Here is a 16916-nt window from a genome sequence, read left to right as displayed (position 1 = left end):
CTGACCTGGTTCTAGGGTTCTAGAGCAGCTCTGCAGACCTGGTTTTTAGGCTCTAGAGCAACTCTGCTGACCTGGTTCACTGGCTCTAAAACGGATCTGCTGACCTGGTTCTATGGCTTTGAAGCATCTCTGCTGACCTGGTTGTCTGGCTCTACAGCAGCTCTGCTGACCTGGTTCTATGGCTCTACAGCAACTCTGCTGACCTGTTTCTCTCCCTCTAAAGCAGCTCTGCTGACCTGGTTCTCTGGCTCTAGAGCAGCTCTGCTGACCTGGTTCTTAAGCTGTAGAGCAGCTCCGCTGACCTGGTTCCTAGGTTCTAGAGCAGCTCTACTGACCTGGTTTTCTGGCTCTAAAGCAGCTCTGCTGACCTGGTTCTCTGGCTCTAAAGTAGCTCTCGTGACCTGGTTCTCTGGCTCTAGAGCAGCTCTGCTGACCTGCTTCTCTACCTCTAAGGCAGCTCTGCTGACGTGGTTCTCTGACTCTAGAGCAGCTCTGCTGACCTGTTTCTCTCCTTCTAAACAAGCTATGCTGTCCTCGTTTTTCTGGCTCTACAGCACATCTGCTGACCTAGTTCTCTGGCTCTAGAGCAGCTCTGCTAACCCATTTCTTAGGCTCTAGATTAGTTCTGCTGACATGGTTCTCTGAATCTAAAGCAGCTCTGCTGACATGTTTCTCTCCCTCTAAAGCAGCTCTGCTGACCTGGTTTCTCTGGCTCTGCAGCAGCTCTGCTGACCTGGTTCTCTGGCTCTAGAGCTGCTCTGCTGGCCTGGTTCATAGGCTGTAGAGCAGCTCTGCTGACCTGGTTCTCTGGCTCTACACCAGCTCTGCTGACCTGGTTCTCTGGCTTTGAAGCAGCTCTATTGACCTGGTTCTCTGGCTCTAGAGCAGCTCTGCTGACCTGGTTCAATCCCTCTAAAGCAGTTCTGCTGACCTGGTTCTCTGGCTCTAAAGCAGCTCTGCTGACCTGGTTCTTAGGCTCTAGAGGAGCTCTGCTGACCTGGTTCTCTGGCTCTAGAGCAGATCTGCTGACCTGGTTCTTAGGCTCTAGAGGAGCTCTGCTGACCTGGTTCTCTGGCTCTAGAGCAGCTCTGCTGACCTGGTTCTTAGGCTCTAGAGGAGCTCTGCTGACCTGGTTCTCTGGCTCTAGAGCAGATCTGCTGACCTGGTTCTTAGGCTCTAGAGGAGCTCTGCTGACCTGGTTCTCTGGCTCTAGAGCAGCTCTGCTGACCTGGTTCTCTGGCTCTAAAGCAGGTCTGCTGACCTGATTCTAGGGTTCTAACGCAGCTTTGCTGACCTGGTTCTGAGGCTCTAAAGCAGCTCTGCTGACCTGGTTCTCTGGCTCTAAAGCAGCTCTGCTGACCTAGTTCTCTGGCTCTAGATCAGCTCTGCTGACCTGGTTCTCTGGCTCTATAACGGCTCTGCTGACCTGGTTCTCTGGCTCTGCAGCAGCTCTGCTGACCTGGTTCTATTGCTCTACATCAGCTCTGCTGACCTGGTTCTCAGGCTCTAAAGCAGCTCTGCTGACCTGGTTCTATGGCTTTAAAGCAGCTCTGCTGACTTGGTTCTCTGGCTCTAGAGCAGCTCTGCTGACCCAGTTCTTAGGCTCTAGAGCAGTTCTGCTGACATGGTTCTCTGGATCTAGAGCAGATCTGCTGACCTGGTTTTCTGGCTCTAGAGCTGCTCTGCTGGCCTGGTTCTTAGGCTGTAGAGCAGCTCTGCTGACCTGGTTCTCTGGCTCTACACCAGCTCTGCTGACCCGGTTCTCTGGCTTTGAAGCAGCTCTGCTGACCTGGTTCTCTGGCTCTACACCAGCTCTGCTGACCCGGTTCTCTGGCTTTGAAGCAGCTCTGCTGACCTGGTTCTCTGGCTCTAGAGCAGCTCTGCTGACCTGGTTCAATCCCTCTAAAGCAGTTCTGCTGACCTGGTTCTCTGGCTCTAAAGCAGCTCTGCTGACCTGGTTCTCTCCCTCTAAAGCAGCTCTGCGTATCTCGTTTATCTGGCTCTACAGTAGCTCTGCTGACCTGGTTCTTTGGCTCTAGAGCAGCTCTGCTGACCTGGTTCTCTGGCTCTAAAGCAGGTCTGCTGACCTGGTTCTAGGGTTCTAAAGCAGCTTTGCTGACCTGGAGTTGAGGCTCTAAAGCAGCTCTGCTGACCTGGTTCTCTGGCTCTAAAGCAGCTCTGCTGACCTAGTTCTCTGGCTCTAGATCAGCTCTGCTGACCTGGTTCTCTGGCTCTATAACGGCTCTTCTGACCTGGTTCTCTGGCTCTGCAGCAGCTCTGCTGACCTGGTTCTATGGCTCTACATCAGCTCTGCTGACCTGGTTCTCAGGCTCTAAAGCAGCTCTGCTGACCTGGTTCTCTGACTCTAAAGCAGCTCTGCTGACCTGGTTCTATGGCTTTAAAGCAGCTCTGCTGACTTGGTTCTCTGTCTCTAGAGCAGTTCTGCTGACCCAGTTCTTAGGCTCTAGAGCAGTTCTGCTGACATGGTTCTCTGGATCTAGAGCAGATCTGCTGACCTGGTTTTCTGGCTCTAAAGCAGCTCTGCTGACGTGGTTCTCTCCCTCTAAAGCAGCTTTGCTGACCTGGTTTCTCTGGCTCTGCAGCAGCTCTGCTGACCTGGTTCTCTGGCTCTAGAGCTGCTCTGCTGACCTGGTTCTTAGGCTGTAGAGCAGCTCTGCTGACCTGGTTCTCTGGCTCAACACCAGCTCTGCTGACCTGGTTCTCTGGCTTTGAAGCAGCTCTGCTGACCTGGTTCTCTGGCTCTAGAGCAGCTCTGCTGACCTGGTTCAATCCCTCTAAAGCAGTTCTGCTGACCTGGTTCTCTGGCTCTAAAGCAGCTCTGCTGATCTGGTTCTCTCCCTCTAAAGCAGCTCTGCGTACCTCGTTTATCTGGCTCTACAGTAGCTCTGCTGACCTGGTTCTCTGGCTCTAGAGCAGCTCTGCTGACCTGGTTCTTAGGCTCTAGAGGACCTCTGCTGACCTGGTTCTCTGGCTCTAGAGCAGCTCTGCTGACCTGGTTCTATGGCTTTAAAGCAGGTCTGCTGACCTGATTCTAGGGTTCTAAACCAGATTTGCTGACCTGGTTCTGAGGCTCTAAAGCAGCTCTGCTGACCTGGTTCTCTGGCTCTAAAGCAGCTCTGCTGACGTAGTTCTCTGGCTCTAGAGCATCTCTGCTGACCTGGTTCTCTGGCTCTATAACGGTTCTGCTGACCTGGTTCTCTGGCTCTGCAGCAGCTCTGCTGACCTGGTTCTATGGCTCTACATCAGCTCTGCTGACCTGGTTCTCAGGCTCTAAAGCAGCTCTGCTGACCTGGTTCTCTGACTCTAAAGCAGCTCTGCTGACCTGGATCTATGGCTCTAAAGCAGCTCTGCTGACCTAGTTCTCTCCCTTTGAAGCAGCTCTGAAGACCTGGTTTCTCTTGCTCTACAGCTACTCTGCTGACCTGGTTCTCTGCCTCTAGACCAGCTCTGCTGACCTGGTTCTTAGGCTCTAGAGCGGCGCTGCTGACCTGGTTCTCTGGCTCTACAGCCGCTCTGCTGACCTGGTTCTGTGGCTCTAGAGCAGCTCTGCTGACCTGGTTCTTAGGCTCTAGAGGAGCTCTGCTGACCTGGATATTTGGCTCTTGAGCAGCTCTGCTGACCTGGTTCTCTGGCTTTAGAGCTGCTCTGCTGACCCAGTTCTATGGCTCTAGAGGAGCTCTGATGACCTGGTTCTATGGCTCTACAGCAGCTCTGCTGACCTGGTTCTATGGCTCTACAGCAACTCTGCTGACCTGTTTCTCTCCCTCTAAAGCAGCTCTGCTGACCTGGTTCTCTGGCTCTAGAGCAGCTCTGCTGACCTGGTTCGTAGGCTGTAGTGCAGCTCCGCTGACCTGGTTCTTAGGTTCTAGAGCAGCTCTGCTGACCTGGTTTTCTGGCGCTAAAGCAGCTCTGCTGACCTGGTTCTCTGGCTCTAAAGTAGCTCTCCTGACCTGGTTCTCTGGCTCTAGAGCTGCTCTGCTGACCTGGTTCTCTGCCTCTAAAGCAGCTCTGCTGACCCAGTTCTCTGGCTCTAGAGGAGCTCTGATGACCTGGTTCTATGGCTCTACAGCAGCTCTGCTGACCTGGTTCTATGGCTCTACAGCAACTCTGCTGACCTGTTTCTCTCCCTCTAAAGCAGCTCTGCTGACCTGGTTCTCTGGCTCTAGAGCAGCTCTGCTGACCTGGTTCGTAGGCTGTAGTGCAGCTCCGCTGACCTGGTTTTCTGGCGCTAAAGCAGCTCTGCTGACCTGGTTCTCTGGCTCTAAAGTAGCTCTCCTGACCTGGTTCTCTGGCTCTAGAGATGCTCTGCTGACCTGGTTCTCTGCCTCTAAAGCAGCTCTGCTGACCCAGTTCTCTGGCTCTAGAGGAGCTCTGATGACCTGGTTCTATGGCTCTACAGCAGCTCTGCTGACCTGGTTCTATGGCTCTACAGCAACTCTGCTGACCTGTTTCTCTCCCTCTAAAGCAGCTCTGCTGACTTGGTTCTCTGGCTCTAGAGCAGCTCTGCTGACCTGGTTCTTAGGCTGTAGAGCAGCTCCGCTGACCTGGTTCTTAGGTTCTAGAGCAGCTCTGCTGACCTGGTTTTCTGGCGCTAAAGCAGCTCTGCTGCCCTGGTTCTCTGGCTCTAAAGTAGCTCTCCTGACCTGGTTCTCTGGCTCTAGAGCAGCTCTGCTGACCCGCTTCTCTACCTCTAAGGCAGCTCTGCTGACCTGGTTCTCTGGCTCTACAGCAGCTCTGCTGACCTGGTTCTATGGCTCTACAGCAACTCTGCTGACCTGTTTCTCTCCCTCTAAAGCAGCTCTGCTGACCTGGTTCTCTGGCTCTAGAGCAGCTCTGCTGACCTGGTTCTTAGGCTGTAGAGCAGCTCCGCTGACCTGGTTCTTAGGTTCTAGAGCAGCTCTGCTGACCTGGTTTTCTGGCGCTAAAGCAGCTCTGCTGACCTGGTTCTCTGGCTCTAAAGTAGCTCTCCTGACCTGGTTCTCTGGCTCTAGAGCTGCTCTGCTGACCTGGTTCTCTGCCTCTAAAGCAGCTCTGCTGACCCAGTTCTCTGGCTCTAGAGGAGCTCTGATGACCTGGTCTATGGCTCTACAGCAGCTCTGCTGACCTGGTTCTCTGGCTCTAGAGCAGCTCTGCTGACTTGGTTCTTAGGCTGTAGAGCAGCTCCGCTGACCTGGTTCTTAGGTTCTAGAGCAGCTCTGCTGACCTGGTTTTCTGGCGCTAAAGCAGCTCTGCTGACCTGGTTCTCTGGGTCTAAAGTTGCTATCCTGACCTGGTTCTCTGGCTCTAGAGCAGCTCTGCTGACCTGCTTCTCTACCTATAAGGCAGCTCTGCTGACCTGGTTGTCTGGCTCTACAGCAGCTCTGCTGACCTGGTTCTATGGCTCTACAGCAACTCTGCTGACCTGGTTCTCTCCCTCTAAAGCAGCTCTGCTGACCTGGTTCTCTGGCTCTAGAGCAGCTCTGCTGACCTGGTTTTCTGGCGCTAAAGCAGCTCTGCTGACCTGGTTCTCTGGGTCTAAAGTTGCTATCCTGACCTGGTTCTCTGGCTCTAGAGCAGCTCTGCTGACCTGCTTCTCTACCTCTAAGGCAGCTCTGCTGACCTGGTTGTCTGGCTCTACAGCAGCTCTGCTGACCTGGTTCTATGGCTCTACAGCAACTCTGCTGACCTGTTTCTCTGGCTCTAGAGCTGCTCTGCTGACCTGGTTCTCTGCCTCTAAAGCAGCTATGCTGACCCAGTTCTCTGGCTCTAGAGGAGCTCTGATGACCTGGTCTATGGCTCTACAGCAGCTCTGCTGACTTGGTTCTTAGGCTGTAGAGCAGCTCCGCTGACCTGGTTCTTAGGTTCTAGAGCAGCTCTGCTGACCTGGTTTTCTGGCGCTAAAGCAGCTCTGCTGACCTGGTTCTCTGGGTCTAAAGTTGCTATCCTGACCTGGTTCTCTGGCTCTAGAGCAGCTCTGCTGACCTGCTTCTCTACCTATAAGGCAGCTCTGCTGACCTGGTTGTCTGGCTCTACAGCAGCTCTGCTGACCTGGTTCTATGGCTCTACAGCAACTCTGCTGACCTGTTTCTCTCCCTCTAAAGCAGCTCTGCTGACCTGGTTCTCTGGCTCTAGAGCAGCTCTGCTGACCTGTTTCTCTCCCTCTAAAGCAGCTCTTCTGACCTGGTTCTCTGGCTCTAGAGCAGCTCTGCTGACCTGGTTTTCTGGCGCTAAAGCAGCTCTGCTGACCTGGTTCTCTGGGTCTACAGCAACTCTGCTGACCTGTTTCTCTCCCTCTAAAGCAGCTCTGCTGACCTGGTTCTTAGGTTCTAGAGCAGCTCTGCTGACCTGGTTTTCTGGCGCTAAAGCAGCTCTGCTGACCTGGTTCTCTGGCTCTAAAGTAGCTCTCCTGACCTGGTTCTCTGGCTCTAGAGCAGCTCTGCTGACCTGCTTCTCTACCTCTAAGGCAGCTCTGCTGACCTGGTTCTCTGACTCTAAAGCAGCTCTGCTGACCTGTTTCTCTCCTTCTAAACAAGCTATGCTGTCCTCGTTTTTCTGGCTCTACAGCATATCTGCTGACCTAGTTCTCTGGCTCTAGAGCAGCTCTGCTGACCCATTTCTTAGGCTCTAGATTAGTTCTGCTGACATGGTTCTCTGGATCTAGAGCAGATCTGCTGACCTGGCTCTGTCTCTAATGCAGCTCTGCTGACCTGGTTTTCTGGCTCTAAAGCAGCTCTGCTGCCCTGTTTCTCTCCCTCTAAAGCAGCTCTGCTGACCTGGTTTCTCTGGCTCTGCAGCAGCTCTGCCTACCTGGTTCTCTGGCTCTAGAGCTGCTCTGCTGGCCTGGTTCTTAGGCTGTAGAGCAGCTCTGCTGACCTGGTTCTCTGGCTCTACACCAGCTCTGCTGACCTGGTTCTCTGGCTTTGAAGCAGCTCTATTGACCTGGTTCTCTGGCTCTAGAGCAGCTCTGCTGACCTGGTTCAATCCCTCTAAAGCAGTTCTGCTGACCTGGTTCTCTGGCTCTAAAGCAGCTCTGCTGACCTGGTTCTCTCCCACTAAAGCAGCTCTGCGTACCTCGTTTATCTGGCTCTACAGTAGCTCTGCTGACCTGGTTCTCTGGCTCTAGAGCAGATCTGCTGACCTGGTTCTTAGGCTCTAGAAGAGCTCTGCTGACCTGGTTCTCTGGCTCTAGAGCAGCTCTGCTGACCTGGTTCTCTGGCTCTAAAGCAGGTCTGCTGACCTGATTCTAGGGTTCTAAAGCAGCTTTGCTGACCTGGTTCTGAGGCTCTAAAGCAGCTCTGCTGACCTGGTTCTCTGGCTCTAAAGCAGCTCTGTTGACCTAGTTCTCTGGCTCTAGATCAGCTCTGCTGACCTGGTTCTCTGGCTCTATAACGGCTCTGCTGACCTGGTTCTCTGGCTCTGCAGCAGCTCTGCTGACCTGGTTCTATGGCTCTACATCAGCTCTGCTGACCTGGTTCTCAGGCTCTAAAGCAGCTCTGCTGACCGGGTTCTTAGGCTCTAGAGCAGCTCTGCTGACCTGGTTCTCTGGCTCTAGAGCAGCTCTGCTGACCTGGTTCTCTGGCTTGGAAGCATGTCTGCTGACCTGGTTCTCTGGCTCTTGAGCAGCTCTGCTGACCTGGTTCTCAGGCTCTAGAGCAGCTCTGCTGACCTGGTTCTCTGGCCCTAAAGCAGCTCTGCGGACCTAGTTCTCTGGCTCTAGAGCAACTCTGCTGACCTGGATCTATGGCACTAAAGCAGTTCTGCTGACCTGGTTCTCTGGCTTTGAAGCAGCTCTGCTGACCTGGTTCTCTGGCTCTAGAGCAGCTCTGCTGACCTGGTTCATAGGCTGTAGAGCAACTCTGCTGACCTGTTTCTCTTGCTTTACAACGGCTCTGCTGACCTGGTTCTCTGGCTTTGAAGCATGTCTGCTGACCTGGTTCTCTGGCTCTAGAACAGCTCTGCTGACCTGGTTCTCTGGCTCTAGAGCAGCTCTGCTGACCTGGTTCTCTGGCTCTAGAGCAGCTCTGCTGACCTGGTTCTCTGGCTTTTAAGCATGTCTGCCAATCTGGTTCTCTGGCTCTAGAGCAGCTCTGCTGGCCTGGTTCTCTGGCTCTAGAGCAGCTCTGCTGAACTGGTTCTCTGGCTCTAGAGCAGCTCTGCTGACCTGGTTCTCTGGCTCTAATGCAGCTCTGCTGACCTGGTTCTCTGGCTCTAAAGCAGTTTTGCTGACCTGGTTCTCTGGCTCTAAAGCTGCTCTGCTGACCTAGTTCTCTGGCTCTAGAACAACTTTGCTGACCTGGCTCTATTGCGCTAAAGCAGTTCTGCAGACCTGGTTCTCTGGCTTTGAAGCAGCTCTGCTGCCCTGGTTCTCTGGCTCTAGAGCAGCTCTGCTGACCTGGTTCTTAGGCTGTAGAGCACCTCTGCTGACCTGGTTCTCTGGCTCTACAACGGCTCTGCTGACCTTGTTTTCTGGCTTTGAAGCAGCGCTACTGACCTGGTTTTCTAGCTCTAAAGCAGCTCTGCTGACCTGGTTCTCTGCCTCTAGAGCAGCTCTGCTGACCTGGTTCTCTGGCTCTAGAGCAGCTCTGCTGACCTTGTTCTTAGGCTCTAAAGCAGCTCTGCATTCCTGGTTCTTAGGCTCTAGAGCAGCTCTGCTGACTTGGTTCTAGGGTTCTAGAGCAGCTCTGCAGACCTGGTTCTAGGGTTTTAGAGCAGCTCTGCTGACCTGGTTCTAGAGCAGCTCTGCAGACCTGGTTCTTAGGCTCTAGAGCAACTCTGCTGACCTGGTTCACTGGCTCTAAAACGGATCTGCTGACCTGGTTCTATGGCTTTGAAGCATCTCTGCTGACCTGGTTCTCTGGCACTAGAGCAGCTCTGCTGACCTGGTTCTCTCTCTATAAAGCTGTTCTGCTGACCTGGTTTTCTGGCTCTAAAGCAGCTCTGCTGACCTGGTTCTCTCCTTCTAAAGCAGCTCTGCTGACCTGGTTTCTCTGGCTCTACAGCAGCTCTGCTGACCTGGTTCTCAGGCACTTGAGCAGCTCCACTGACCTGGTTCATAGCCTCTAGAGGAGCTCTGCTGACCTGTTTCTGAAGGCTCTAAAGCAGCTCTGCTGACCTAGTTCTCTGGCTCTAGAGCAACTCTGCTGAACTGGCTCTATTGCGCTAAAGCAGTTCTGCTGACCTGATTCTCTGGCTTTGAAGCAGCTCTGCTGACCTGGTTCTCTGGCTCTACAGCAGCTCTGCTGACCTGGTTCTTAGGCTGTAGAGCAACTCTGCTGACCTGGTTCTCTGGCTCTACAGCGGCTCTAATGAACTGGTTTTCTGGCTTTAAAGCAGCGTTGCTGACCTGGTTTTCTGGCTCTAAAGCAGCTCTGCTGACCTGGTTCTCTGGCTCTAAAGCAGCTCTGCTGACCTAGTTCTCTGGCTCTAGATCAGCTCTGCTGACCTGGTTCTCTGGCTCTATAACGGCTCTTCTGACCTGGTTCTCTGGCTCTGCAGCAGCTCTGCTGACCTGGTTCTATGGCTCTACATCAGCTCTGCTGACCTGGTTCTCAGGCTCTAAAGCAGCTCTGCTGACCTGGTTCTTTGACTCTAAAGCAGCTCTGCTGACCTGGTTCTATGGCTTTAAAGCAGCTCTGCTGACTTGGTTCTCTGTCTCTAGAGCAGCTCTGCTGACCCAGTTCTTAGGCTCTAGAGCAGTTCTGCTGACATGGTTCTCTGGATCTAGAGCAGATCTGCTGACCTGGCTCTCTGTCTCTAATGCAGCTCTGCTGTCCTGGTTTTCTGGCTCTAAAGCAGCTCTGCTGACGTGGTTCTCTCCCTCTAAAGCAGCTTTGCTGACCTGGTTTCTCTGGCTCTGCAGCAGCTCTGCTGACCTGGTTCTCTGGCTCTAGAGCTGCTCTGCTGACCTGGTTCTTAGGCTGTAGAGCAGCTCTGCTGACCTGGTTCTCTGGCTCAACACCAGCTCTGCTGACCTGGTTCTCTGGCTTTGAAGCAGCTCTGCTGACCTGGTTCTCTGGCTCTAGAGCAGCTCTGCTGACCTGGTTCTTAGGCTCTAGAGGACCTCTGCTGACCTGGTTCTCTGGCTCTAGAGCAGCTCTGCTGACCTGGTTCTATGGCTTTAAAGCAGGTCTGCTGACCTGATTCTAGGGTTCTAAACCAGATTTGCTGACCTGGTTCTGAGGCTCTAAAGCAGCTCTGCTGACCTGGTTCTCTGGCTCTAAAGCAGCTCTGCTGACGTAGTTCTCTGGCTCTAGAGCATCTCTGCTGACCTGGTTCTCTGGCTCTATAACGGTTCTGCTGACCTGGTTCTCTGGCTCTGCAGCAGCTCTGCTGACCTGGTTCTATGGCTCTACATCAGCTCTGCTGACCTGGTTCTCAGGCTCTAAAGCAGCTCTGCTGACCTGGTTCTCTGACTCTAAAGCAGCTCTGCTGACCTGGTTCTATGGCTCTAAAGCAGCTCTGCTGACCTAGTTCTCTCCCTTTGAAGCAGCTCTGAAGACCTGGTTTCTCTTGCTCTACAGCTACTCTGCTGACCTGGTTCTCTGCCTCTAGACCAGCTCTGCTGACCTGGTTCTTAGGCTCTAGAGCGGCGCTGCTGACCTGGTTCTCTGGCTCTAGAGCAGCTCTGCTGACCTGGTTCTTAGGCTCTAGAGGAGCTCTGCTGACCTGGATATTTGGCTCTTGAGCAGCTCTGCTGACCTGGTTCTCTGGCTTTAGAGCTGCTCTGCTGACCCAGTTCTATGGCTCTAGGGGAGCTCTGATGACCTGGTTCTATGGCTCTACAGCAGCTCTGCTGACCTGGTTCTATGGCTCTACAGCAACTCTGCTGACCTGTTTCTCTCCCTCTAAAGCAGCTCTGCTGACCTGGTTCTCTGGCTCTAGAGCAGCTCTGCTGACCTGGTTTTCTGGCGCTAAAGCAGCTCTGCTGACCTGGTTCTCTGGCTCTAAAGTAGCTCTCCTGACCTGGTTCTCTGGCTCTAGAGCTGCTCTGCTGACCTGGTTCTCTGCCTCTAAAGCAGCTCTGCTGACCCAGTTCTCTGGCTCTAGAGGAGCTCTGATGACCTGGTTCTATGGCTCTACAGCAGCTCTGCTGACCTGGTTCTATGGCTCTACAGCAACTCTGCTGACCTGTTTCTCTCCCTCTAAAGCAGCTCTGCTGACCTGGTTCTCTGGCTCTAGAGCAGCTCTGCTGACCTGGTTCTCTGGCTCTAGAGCAGCTCTGCTGACCTGGTTCTTAGGTTCTAGAGCAGCTCTGCTGACCTGGTTTTCTGGCGCTAAAGCAGCTCTGCTGCCCTGGTTCTCTGGCTCTAAAGTAGTTCTCCTGACCTGGTTCTCTGGCTCTAGAGCAGCTCTGCTGACCCGCTTCTCTACCTCTAAGGCAGCTCTGCTGACCTGGTTCTCTGGCTCTACAGCAGCTCTGCTGACCTGGTTCTATGGCTCTACAGCAACTCTGCTGACCTGTTTCTCTCCCTCTAAAGCAGCTCTGCTGACCTGGTTCTCTGGCTCTAGAGCAGCTCTGCTGACCTGGTTCTTAGGCTGTAGAGCAGCTCCGCTGACCTGGTTCTTAGGTTCTAGAGCAGCTCTGCTGACCTGGTTTTCTGGCGCTAAAGCAGCTCTGCTGACCTGGTTCTCTGGCTCTAAAGTAGCTCTCCTGACCTGGTTCTCTGGCTCTAGAGCTGCTCTGCTGACCTGGTTCTCTGCCTCTAAAGCAGCTCTGCTGACCCAGTTCTCTGACTCTAGAGGAGCTCTGATGACCTGGTCTATGGCTCTACAGCAGCTCTGCTGACCTGGTTCTCTGGCTCTAGAGCAGCTCTGCTGACTTGGTTCTTAGGCTGTAGAGCAGCTCCGCTGACCTGGTTCTTAGGTTCTAGAGCAGCTCTGCTGACCTGGTTTTCTGGCGCTAAAGCAGCTCTGCTGACCTGGTTCTCTGGGTCTAAAGTTGCTATCCTGACCTGGTTCTCTGGCTCTAGAGCAGCTCTGCTGACCTGGTTCAATCCCTCTAAAGCAGTTCTGCTGACCTGGTTCTCTGGCTCTAGAGCAGCTCTGCTGACCCATTTCTTAGGCTCTAGATTAGTTCTGCTGACATGGTTCTCTGGATCTAGAGCAGATCTGCTGACCTGGCTCTGTCTCTAATGCAGCTCTGCTGACCTGGTTTTCTGGCTCTAAAGCAGCTCTGCTGACATGTTTCTCTCCCTCTAAAGCAGCTCTGCTGACCTGGTTTCTCTGGCTCTGCAGCAGCTCTGCCTACCTGGTTCTCTGGCTCTAGAGCTGCTCTGCTGGCCTGGTTCTTACGCGGTAGAGCAGCTCTGCTGACCTGGTTCTCTGGCTCTACACCAGCTCTGCTGACCTGGTTCTCTGGCTTTGAAGCAGCTCTATTGACCTGGTTCTCTGGCTCTAGAGCAGCTCTGCTGACCTGGTTCAATCCCTCTAAAGCAGTTCTGCTGACCTGGTTCTCTGGCTCTAAAGCAGCTCTGCTGACCTGGTTCTCTCCCACTAAAGCAGCTCTGCGTACCTCGTTTATCTGGCTCTACAGTAGCTCTGCTGACCTGGTTCTCTGGCTCTAGAGCAGATCTGCTGACCTGGTTCTTAGGCTCTAGAGGAGCTCTGCTGACCTGGTTCTCTGGCTCTAGAGCAGCTCTGCTTACCTGGTTCTCTGGCTCTAAAGCAGGTCTGCTGACCTGATTCTAGGGTTCTAAAGCAGCTTTGCTGACCTGGTTCTGAGGCTCTAAAGCAGCTCTGCTGACCTGGTTCTCTGGCTCTAAAGCAGCTCTGTTGACCTAGTTCTCTGGCTCTAGATCAGCTCTGCTGACCTGGTTCTCTGGCTCTATAACGGCTCTGCTGACCTGGTTCTCTGGCTCTGCAGCAGCTCTGCTGACCTGGTTCTATGGCTCTACATCAGCTCTGCTGACCTGGTTCTCAGGCTCTAGAGCAGCTCTGCTGACCGGGTTCTTAGGCTCTAGAGCAGCTCTGCTGACCTGGTTCTCTGGCTCTAGAGCAGCTCTGCTGACCTGGTTCTCTGGCTCTAGAGCAGCTCTGCTGACCTGGTTCTCTGGCTCTAGAGCAGCTCTGCTGACCTGGTTCTCTGGCTCTAGAGCAGCTCTGCTGACCTGGTTCTCTGGCTTTTAAGCATGTCTGCCAATCTGGTTCTCTGGCTCTAGAGCAGCTCTGCTGGCCTGGTTCTCTGGCTCTAGAGCAGCTCTGCTGGCCTGGTTCTCTGGCTCTAGAGCAGCTCTGCCTAACTGGTTCTCTGGCTCTAGAGCAGCTCTGCTGACCTGGTTCTCTGGCTCTAATGCAGCTCTGCTGACCTGGTTCTCTGGCTCTAAAGCAGCTCTGCTGACCTAGTTCTCTGGCTCTAAAGCTGCTCTGCTGACCTAGTTCTCTGGCTCTAGAACAACTTTGCTGACCTGGCTCTATTGCGCTAAAGCAGTTCTGCAGACCTGGTTCTCTGGCTTTGAAGCAGCTCTGCTGCCCTGGTTCTCTGGCTCTAGAGCAGCTCTGCTGACCTGGTTCTTAGGCTGTAGAGCACCTCTGCTGACCTGGTTCTCTGGCTCTACAACGGCTCTGCTGACCTTGTTTTCTGGCTTTGAAGCAGCGCTACTGACCTGGTTTTCTAGCTCTAAAGCAGCTCTGCTGACCTGGTTCTCTGCGTCTAGAGCAGCTCTGCTGACCTGGTTCTTAGGCTCTAAAGCAGCTCTGCATTCCTGGTTCTTAGGCTCTAGAGCAGCTCTGCTGACCTGGTTCTAGGGTTCAAGAGCAGCTCTGCAGACCTGGTTCTAGGGTTTTAGAGCAGCTCTGCTGAACTGGTTCTAGAGCAGCTCTGCAGACCTGGTTCTTAGGCTCTAGAGCAACTCTGCTGACCTGGTTCACTGGCTCTAAAACGGATCTGCTGACCTGGTTCTATGGCTTTGAAGCATCTCTGCTGACCTGGTTCTCTGGCACTAGAGCAGCTCTGCTGACCTGGTTCTCTCCCTCTAAAGCTGTTCTGCTGACCTGGTTTTCCGGCTCTAAAGCAGCTCTGCTGACCTGGTTCTCTCCCTCTAAAGCAGCTCTGCTGACCTGGTTTCTCTGGCTCTACAGCAGCTCTGCTGACCTGGTTCTCAGGCACTTGAGCAGCTCCACTGACCTGGTTCATAGCCTCTAGAGGAGCTCTGCTGACCTGTTTCTGAAGGCTCTTTAAAGCAGCTCTGCTGACCTAGTTCTCTGGTTCTAGAGCAACTCTGCTGACCTGGTTCTTAGGCTGTAGAGCAACTCTGCTGACCTGGTTCTCTGGCTCTACAGCGGCTCTAATGAACTGGTTTTCTGGCTTTAAAGCCGCGTTGCTGACCTGGTTCTCTGGCTCTAAAGCAGCTCTGCTGACCTGGTTCTCTGGATCTAGAGCAGCTCTGCTGATCTGGTTCTAGGGCTCTAGAGCAGCTCTGCTCACCTGATTCTATGGCTCTAAAGCAGCTCTGCTGACTTGGTTCTCTGGCTTTGAAGCAGCTCAGCTGACCTGGTTCTCTGGCTCTAAAACAACTCTGCTGACCTGGTTCTATGGCTCTAAAGCAGCTCTGCTGACCTGGTTCTCTGGCTTTGAAGCATGTCTGCTGACTTGGTTTTCTGGCTCTTGAGCAGATCTGCTGACCTCGTTCTCTGGCTCTAGAGCAGCTCTGCTGATCTGGTTCTCTGGCTCTAGAGCAGCTCTGCTGATCTGGTTCTCTGGCTCTAGAGCAGCTCTGCTGACCTGGTTCTCTGGCTCTAGTGCAGCTCTGCTGACCTGGATCTCAGGCACTTGAGCAGCTCCACTGACCTGGTTCTTAGCCTCTAGAGGAGCTCTGCTGACCTGTTTCTCAAGGCTCTAAAGCAGCTCTGCTGACCTAGTTCTCTGGCTCTAGAGCAACTCTGCTGACCTGGCTCTATTGCGCTAAAGCAGTTCTGCTGACCTGGTTCTCTGGCTTTGAAGCAGCTGTGCTGACCTGGTTCTTAGGCTGTAGAGCACCTCTGCTGACCTGGTTTTCTGGCTTTGAAGCAGCGCTACTGACCTGGTTTTCTAGCTCTAAAGCAGCTCTGCTGACCTGGTTCTCTGCCTCTAGAGCAGCTCTGCTGACCTGGTTCTCTGGCTCTAAAATGGCTCAGCTGACCCGGTTCTCTGGCTTTGAAGCATCTCTGCTGACCTGGTTCTCTGTTTCTATAGCAGCTCTGCAGACCTGGTTCTAGGGTTCTAGAGCAGCTCTGCTGACCTGATTCTAGGACTCTAAAGCAGCTCTGCTGACTTGGTTCTTAGGCTCTAGAGCAGCTTTGTTGACCTGGTTCTGTGGCTCTAGAACCGATCTGTTGATCTGGTTCTCTGGCTCTAAAGCAGCTCTGCTGAACTGGTTTTCTGGCTCTAGAACAGATCTGCTGGCCTGGTTCTCTGGCTCTAGAACAGCTCTGTTGACCTGGTTCTCTGGCTCTAAAGCAGCTCTGCTAAACTGCTTCTCAGGCTCTACAATGGCTCTGCTGACCTGGTTCTTTGGCTCAAAAGTAGTTCTGCTGACCTGGTTCTCTGGCTCTAGAGCAGCTCTGCTGACCTGGTTATCTGGCTCTAGAGCAGCTCTACTGGACCGGTTCTTAGGCTCTAAAGTAGCTCTGCTGACCTGGTTCTCAGGCTCTAGAGCAGCTCTGCTGACCGGGTTCTTAGGCTTTAGAGCAGCTCTGCTGACCTGTTTCTTAGGCTCTAGAGCAGCTCTGCTGACCTGGTTCTCTCCCTCTAGAGCAGCTCTGCTGACCTGGTTCTCTGGCTCTATAGCAGCTCTACTTACCTGGTTCTCTGGCTCTACAATGGCTCTGCTGACCTGGTTCTCTGGCTCTAAAGCAGCTCTGCCGACCTGGTTCTCTGGCTCTAAAGCAGGTCTGCTGACCTGGTTTTCTCCCTCTAGAGCAGCTCTGCTGACGTGGTTCTCTGGCTCTACAACAGCTCTGCTGACCTGGTTCTCTGGCTCTAGAACAGCTCTGCTGGCCTGGTTCTCTGGCTAAAAGTAGTTCTGCTGACCTGGTTCTTTGGCTCTAAAGCAGCTCTGCTGGCCTGGTTCTCTGGCTCTAGAACAGCTCTGCTGGCCTGGTTCTCTGGCTCTAAAGCAGCTCTGCTAAACTGGTTCTCAGGCTCTACAATGGCTCTGCTGACCTGGTTCTTTGGCTAAAAGTAGTTCTGCTGACCTGGTTCTTTGGCTCTAAAGCAGCTCTGCTGGCCTGGTTCTCTGGCTCTAGAGCAGCTCTGCTGACCTGGTTCTTAGGCTGTAGAGCAACTCTGCTGACCTGGTTCTCTGGCTCTACAGCGGCTCTAATGAACTGGTTTTCTGGCTTTAAAGCCGCGTTGCTGACCTGGTTCTCTGGCTCTAAAGCAGCTCTGCTGACCTGGTTCTCTGGATCTAGAGCAGCTCTGCTGATCTGGTTCTAGGGCTCTAGAGCAGCTCTGCTCACCTGATTCTATGGCTCTAAAGCAGCTCTGCTGACTTGGTTCTCTGGCTTTGAAGCAGCTCAGCTGACCTGGTTCTCTGGCTCTAAAACAACTCTGCTGACCTGGTTCTATGGCTCTAAAGCAGCTCTGCTGACCTGGTTCTCTGGCTTTGAAGCATGTCTGCTGACTTGGTTTTCTGGCTCTTGAGCAGATCTGCTGACCTCGTTCTCTGGCTCTAGAGCAGCTCTGCTGATCTGGTTCTCTGGCTCTAGAGCAGCTCTGCTGATCTGGTTCTCTGGCTCTAGAGCAGCTCTGCTGACCTGGTTCTCTGGCTCTAGTGCAGCTCTGCTGACCTGGTTCTCAGGCACTTGAGCAGCTCCACTGACCTGGTTCTTAGCCTCTAGAGGAGCTCTGCTGACCTGTTTCTCAAGGCTCTAAAGCAGCTCTGCTGACCTAGTTCTCTGGCTCTAGAGCAACTCTGCTGACCTGGCTCTATTGCGCTAAA

This window comes from Triturus cristatus, unplaced genomic scaffold (genome assembly GCF_964204655.1).
Source record: "Triturus cristatus unplaced genomic scaffold, aTriCri1.1 SCAFFOLD_222, whole genome shotgun sequence".
Classification (NCBI taxonomy): Eukaryota; Metazoa; Chordata; class Amphibia; order Caudata; family Salamandridae; genus Triturus; species Triturus cristatus.
Note: the sequence above shows the minus strand (reverse complement) of the source record.